The sequence below is a fragment of the Rutidosis leptorrhynchoides genome, chromosome 9, assembly GCF_046630445.1.
Source record: "Rutidosis leptorrhynchoides isolate AG116_Rl617_1_P2 chromosome 9, CSIRO_AGI_Rlap_v1, whole genome shotgun sequence".
NCBI classification, from domain to species: Eukaryota; Viridiplantae; Streptophyta; class Magnoliopsida; order Asterales; family Asteraceae; genus Rutidosis; species Rutidosis leptorrhynchoides.
Window position 1 is genome coordinate 151632141 of NC_092341.1, and position 8164 is coordinate 151640304.

Sequence of the window (8164 nt, forward strand, 5' to 3'; positions counted from 1 at the left end):
CCTAAGTCTGCCAATGCTTCTATTGAACTAAGACTACCCAGAAAACATGGAATTGTGAAACTTCCTGGATCAGATAATTTTTCTGGTATCTTATTCAACAGCACTGCTGAACAATTAGCATTCATAGTAACAGCCGAGAGTTCTTCCATTTTCTTTCTATTTGAGATTAGATCTTTCAAGAATTTAGCATATCTTGGCATTCCTGAAATCACATCAATGAAAGGAAGATTTACATTTATCTGTTTAAACATATCCAAAAATTTGGATTGCTCGGCTTCAAGTTTTTCTTTCTTCATTTTACTCGGGTAAGGAAGTGATGGTTGGTATGGTTTAACATAAGGTTTATCCTTAACTGTGTTATTTTCATTAACCTTTACAACTACCGGTTCTTTTTCCTTATCTTGATCAGGTTGTGGTTCTTGTGGAGTAGGAATAGTTTCATCAGAAGTTACAGGTATTTCAGGTGGTTTAAGTGTTGTACCACTTCTTGTGGTAATGGCTTTAGCTGTTTTATTTCGGGGGTTAGCATTTGTATCACTAGGTAGACTTCCCGGTTTTCTTTCACCTATTAATCTTGCTAGGTTACTTACTTCTTGTTCCAGATTTTGAATAGAAGCTTGTTGATTTCTAAATGCTTGAGCATTTTGTTCATTTGTTTGTTTTTGAGATGTGAAAAACTGCGTTTGAGTTTCAACTAGCTTCGTCATCATATCTTCTAAATTTGGTTTTTTATCATCGGTTTGTTGTGGTGGTTTGTTTTGAAAATTTGGTCTTTGCTGATTGTAAGTATTATTGGATACTTGTTGATTGCTAGGACCTTGTTGGTTGTTGTATGGAATATTTCGGTTATAATTCTGGTTTTGATTGTAAATCGGTCTTGGCGGTTGATAATTATTCTGATAATTATTTCCAGGCCTTTGGTTTATGTATGAAATATTCTCTCTTTGTTCCATTGTTAATTCAATACTGAGACAATCTTTTGTCAAATGTGGTCCTCCACACTGCTCACAACTAATTCGTATTGAGTGAATATCTTTAGTCATCTTTTCCATTCGTCTCTCCACAGCATCTATCTTTGCGGAAATGGAATCTAAGTCATGGCTAGAATCGGCTCTAGCTGCTTTAGATGATCTAATGATATCTTTTTCTTGGTGCCACTCATGTGAGTGGGAAGCAGTGTTATCAATAATTTTGTAAGCATCAGTTTCGGTTTTCTTCATAATAGAACCACCAGCTGCTATATCTATGTCTTTCCTTGTAGTGATGTCGCATCCTTGGTAGAATATTTGTACTATTTGACAGGTGTCTAAACCATGTTGCGGACATCCTCTTAACAACTTTTCATATCTTGTCCACGCCTCATATAGAGTTTCATTTGGCTTCTGTGTGAACGTAACAATTTCTGCTTGAAGTCTTACGGCTTTAGATGCAGGAAAGAATTGTTTAAGAAATTTGTCAACTAAAACGTCCCATGTATCAATCGCCCCTTCAGGTAACGATTCCAACCAATCTTTGGCTTCTCCCTTTAAAGTCCAGGGAAATAACATGAGATATATCTGTTCATCCTCCACTTCTCGGATTTTAAATAGTGTGCAGATCCTATTAAAGGTACGTAGATGTTCATTTGGATCTTCCTTCGGCGCACCACTAAATTGGCATTGATTAGTCACCATGTGTAGAATTTGTCCTTTGATTTCATAATCTGGTGCATTAATGTCTGGATGAGTAATTGCGTGACCTTGGCCAGTGCGTTTAGCTCTCATTCGGTCTTCCATACTTAAAGGTTCCAGATTCTCCATAATTGAATTTGTTGAATCGGTATCACTAGATGATTCTGATTTAATGGTTCGTTCCTCAACAATCTCTGTTTGAATGATTGGTGGCTCCGGAGGAAAGTTTAGTGGTTCAGGATCTACGAACCGTTCCTGAATATTCTCCGGATTCTCAATTGTGAGGTCGGGTTCAAAAAATGGATTATCGGAAATTTGAACTGAAGTACTTGGTCGACTGGATGACGATTCTAAAGAAAACTCAACGGCGGTTATATTTGCTAAATGTCTTGATCTAGTTACAGGTGGTGAACGTACAAAAGGTGATGAACGTCTTGCTCGGTGCATTCACTGAATATCCTATTAGTTTTAAAAAAGAAAGAAAAATTATAATAAGTTATCCAATCAATAGACTTTTCTGATTTTGCCCACGTTTCGAATAGCCAAAAGATGCAGCAGAGGGGCAGGATTCATTTGGTCTCAATATAATGGAGGACTGTTTGGCTCCAATAACCCGGTCCACGTACAAATCCAACTATTACTACGAACCAGAAAATTTTGATGTCTATTAATTTAACCACTTAAAATAAATTTTCGTAATTTTAAGAAATTTAGATAAGAGGTAGAAAAAATTCTAAGTCCTAAAACTAGAATAGCGAGAAATGAGAGAGAAAAAGGTCGAAAAACGAAAAATGGTTGAAAAATAAAAGGTGACGGAAAAAATAAAAGAAACTTATAAAAACTTAAAAATACTTAACTAACCTAACCTTATTACTACAACTAACTTAAAATTATAATCGCAAATTGAGATTACTAATTGGAATGATAATTGATACATAGTAAAAGGTGTATAAAAATATTAAAGCTTACAGGAAAAACTAAATCCCAAATGGAAATAACTTAAAAAGAAACTAAAACTTAAAAAGGCGTCGCAAAATTCTAAAGCACCTAAATCTTAGTCTAAAGAAAAAGCACTTAAGGAATTCTACGGCAAAGCCTAAAAATCTAGGAGTAAAAATAACTATAGCAAAAACTAAGTTTAAAATTAAATATGAGCTAAAAATACAAAAGTTATGCTACAACGATTAAAAAGGTACAAAATATAAAAATATACAAAAAGTTGTAAAAAGTACAATTTTTATAAAAATATTATTTTTATATTATTTATTTAATAAAACTACTAATTTTACAATTTAATTAAAACTAATTAATACTAAATACATAAATTAAATAAAAAGTAAATCTTAAAATAAAACTAATAATAATAATAATAATAATTAGGGTTAAATAATAATAATAATTAATTAAAACCCGTAATTAATGCTGAATTAGGGCTTCTGTTCGCGTGTCAGAGAAGCTCCGCGAGTTGCGGTAATTAATGCAGAAAACCCCGCGAGTCGCGGGGTTCAGAAATTCAGATGACAGCTTTAATTTCGACGCGTTTTTTCTTTATTTATTTTTTTTATTATTTTCTGTTTTTAATTTTTTTCTATAAATAAAAGATAGTTAATAAAACTTATATTTTTATAAACTAAAATAAAAATAAAGAAACTTATAAAACTTAAATATTTAACAAAATCTTAAAAATACTTATATTTTTGTTTTTCTTTTTATATTTTCGAATATTTAAAACGTATTTTTACAAAAGCGAATTTTAATAAAAGTTAACTAAAAATCTTTTTTTTTTTTATATTAGCGTTGCACTTCCGGCGTTTAGAAATGTCCCCGGCAGCGGCGCCAAAAATTACTTGATGTTATGCGAGGTGTATATAAAATAGTTATTAATTTTAGCAGAAAACACTATTAAATACGATACAATTTTACACAAGATATTTATTTATTTATAGAATGGATATACTTAAACCTTGCTACAACACTTATAGGCAGTGTACCTAATCGTACAGTAGTGTAGTTTTTAGTAAGTCCGGTTCGTTCCACAGGGAAATCTTTAAACAAAGCTCAACGCTATATTAGTTTACTTTTATAAAAATACAAACATATATATAAGTAATATTATTATTATAAAGGGGGGGGTCTTTACCGTTTAATGACCGGTTTGTCGATTTTAAAACTTTAGTCGCAGTTAAAACCTAATAAATAAAAGACTTAATTTAAAGCGTAAAGTAAATAACGATAATGAAATTGCGAATAATAAAAGTGCGATAAAATAAACTTGCGATAATTAAAAAGTACGATAATTAAAAGTGCGATTAAATAACAATAAATAAAAGTGCGATAATTAGAAGTGTAATTAAATATAAAATAAAGGAAATTAAATATGAAATAAAAGAATTATGCTTATTTAAACTTCCGTAATCATGATGTTTGACGTGTTGATTTTAGTTTTATGCCCATGGGTTAATTGTCCTTTGTCCTGGATTATTTAATATGTCCGTCTGGTTTTGTCCATAACAGTCCATCAGTCATAAATATAAAGTGCGAGTGTCCTCGTCAAATTATCTTTATACCCGAAGTTAAATATTCCAACTAATTGGGGATTCGAATTGTAACAAGGTTTTAATACTTTGTTTAATGAATACACCAGGTTATTGTGATGACCCGGAAATTTCTGACCAAATATAAACTTAATCTTTGTATGATTAACATTTCTGACACGATAAGCAAAGTCTGTAAAACTGAATCTCAAAATTGTTGAACTACTTTTATATATTTAAATACCCTTCGGTTGTTTTCAATGATTCGCGAACAATTATATGTAGATATATACATATATATAATTTCAAGTTATTTAGTAAACGATAATAACATTCGATTATTAATTCAATTGATATTTAGATAAGTTAACTAAAACGTTTAAGATGAACCAGTAAAACACTAATTTGCTAAAGTATTTTCAAATTGCTACAGTACCCAAAATGCTACAGTGTTTTCGAAAATCACTATTTGCTACAGTAAAATTGACTTTGCTACAGTGAATTTGCTACAGTAAAAATTGCTACAGTGAATTGCTACAGTAAAATTGACTTTGCTACAGTAAACACTATTTTAAAAATGTATTTTAACAAATAGTGAAACGATGATTTATAGAAGTAAATGACCAAAACACTCAAACGTATAAGATACACTTTGAGTGACATAGTTTATGGATAGTTTAAGTCTATATTTTGACAAAGGTACGTGTCATTAAACGTAAAATGCAAGTTTTCTAAACGTACGAAAATACGTTCGAAAAACCAGAACCGGGACATAAGTCGAGTGATGACGTACGACTTATCGGAACTAAAATTACAAATCAACTATGCATGTGAATTTAATATAATATATAATTAATTATTTAAATTATATATATTATATATTTATTTATTATGTCGACAAACAAAAATACAAAAGTTTTGTGAGCTGGAAAAGGAGCCCATGCGATCGCATGGGAATCCTTCTACAAAATCATGCGATCGCATGAAGGGGAATTCCAGGCCAGGTACTATAAATTCAGGTGTTTTGCTCGAATGAAAAATAAAACACACATACACAAATATATATTACTCCGTATAATATTTATTATTATTATTATTATTATTATTAAGATTATTATTAATCTTATTAATCTTATTATTAGTATTATTATTTTTGTGATACAAAAATAATAATGTACATAAAATATTACGACGGAGTGCTGTCCAAGTAATTTTCAAAACGAGTTTCCGAGCGAGCTAGAGCTAAGGAAAATATGGGTTATTGCCAAGGAGGTTATGGGTAATGTTCAGGGGTATTTTTGTGAATCAAACCTCGTGTTTATTATCTCCGATGCGTCTACATGCTTTCCTACAATATTGTATATCAATATTAAACGGTGAGTTCATTGATTCCCTTTTTCTCTATATTTTTGGGACTGAGAATACATGCGATGTTTTATAACTGTTTTATTACCATTTTATGAAATTGATACAAATGCTAAACTGATCTGATGTGAGTTCATTGATTCCCTTTTTCTCTATATTTTTGGGACTGAGAATACATGCGATGTTTTATAAGTGTTTTATTACCATTTTATGAAATTGATACAAATGCTAAACTGATCTGATGTGAGTTCATTGATCCCTTTTTATACATATTTTTGGGCTGAGAATACATGCACTGTTTTATAAAATGAATACAAAAACTAAAACTGATTTGAGTGAGTTTCATTGCTCCCTTTTTAATTGCTTTTGCAATATATATTTTTGGGCTGAGAATACATGCAATTTATTTTAAACGCAATGAATACAAGTACATACTTAATTCTACACCGAGTTTGAACCGAAAATCCCTTAGCTTTGGTAACTAGTAACTGCCAGTTATAAGAACTGGTGGGCGCGAGTAGTGGTATATGGATCCATAGGGCTTGATATCCCCGTCCGAGCTAGAGCACTAGCCTTTTAACGGACGTATGCTATTTGAGAAGCGTACACGTTGGTTTGCGTGTATTATTAAGATGATTATACAAAGGGTACAAATTATATAAACGTTAAAGTTTAGTTACCAGGGTGCTCAATTTTGTAGAACTAATTGATAAACTTTTCGGATGAAACAACTGAAATCTTGTGGTCCACCTTTTATTTAAAACATATTGATAAACATTTCGGATGAAACAACTGAAATCTTGTGGTCCACCTTTTATGTTAAAACATATTGATAAACGTTTTGAATAAAATAACTGAACTTTTGTAATCCACATTGATATACGGATTATGTGTAATATTAAAACTATGAACTCACCAACCTTTGTGTTGACACTTGTTAGCATGTTTATTCTCAGGTTCCCTAGAAGTCTTCCGCTGTTTGCTTAGATGTTAGACAAGCTATGTGCATGGAGTCTTACATGACATATTTTTCAAGGAAACGTTGCATTCACCAAATCATCACCATGTATCTTATTTTGACTGCATTGTCAACGGAAATACTGTTGTAAACTATTATTTATGGTGATTGTCTATATGTAAAAATCATCATATGTCGAAAACCTTTGATTTAAATATTCATTTATGGTGCGCCTTTTCAAAAGAATGCAATGTTTACAAAACGTATCATATAGAGGTCAAATACCTCGCAATGAAATCAATTAATGACGTGTTCGTCCATATAGATTTGGAGCGATCGTCACAGTTATCAACTGCGTGTAAACCAAGGTTTTACTACTTTGTTAGCAATTACACCAATTACCCTTGAATGTAATTTCACCCCTGTTTTAATTATTCTAGTGGCTATTAATCCATTCCCGTATCCGGTTAAATGAACGATTATTCGTACATATAAATACCCCGCCCATCGTGTCCGATCGAGTGTATATGGTAATTTATAAGGACGCCCAATTGTAAATCTTTATATTAACATTAACAAACTATCATTTAGTTAAACAAATATAAAGCCCATTAATAGCCCATAGTCTAATTTCCACAAGTGTCGTTCTTTTGTCCAAACCCCAATTATGGTACAAAGCCCAATTACCCAATTTTAGTAATTAGCCCAACATCATGATTACTTCGTTTTAAATAAGCATAATAATAACTTAGCTACGAGACATTAATGTAAAAAGGTTGAACATAACTTACAATGATTAAAAATAGCGTAGCGTTACACGGACAGAATTTCGACTTACACCCTTACAACATTCGCTAACATATCCTTATTATTAGAATTAAAATTAAAATTAAAATATAAATTATATATATATATATATATCGTTTACGTATGATAAGAGAAGAAAAAGATTATGAAAAATGATCAGAATTCGGTTTGCTTTATAGGCAGAGTCGATTTTTGGGGCTCCGCGACTCGCGGCAAAATCCTCTTCAAACTCCGCGAGTCGCAGAGAATGAATTTACAGCTCACACCCTTGGAGTCTTTCTCTGCCGACGGTTTTATAATATATATATAATATATATATAATTAATATAATTAATTATATATTATATTATATTTATATACATAGTTAACTTGTAATTTTTAGTCCGTTGCGTCGAGCGTTAAGAGTTGACTCTGGTCCCGGTTCCGGATTTTCGAACGTCCTTGCGTACAATTTTATATTTTGTACTTTGCGTTTTAAATCTTGTACTCTTGTAATTTCGAGACGTTTCTTATCAATAATTGGAACCTTTTTGATTGTCTTTTGTACTTTTGAGCTTTTTGGTCGTTTGCGTCTTCAATTCGTCGAATCTGTCTTTTGTCTTCACCTTTTATTATTTAAACGAATATCACTTGTAAATAGAACAATTGCAACTAAAAGCTTGTCTTTCTTGAGGAATAATGCTATGAAATATATGTTCGTTTTTAGCATTATCATTGAGCACTTGGTAACCATACTTAACATTTAATCAACGTCGCATATTCCCTTTATTATGAAATCTCCCTACACTGTACCAAGTGTAGTAACCAAACGAAGTACTGTGCAACCGTTG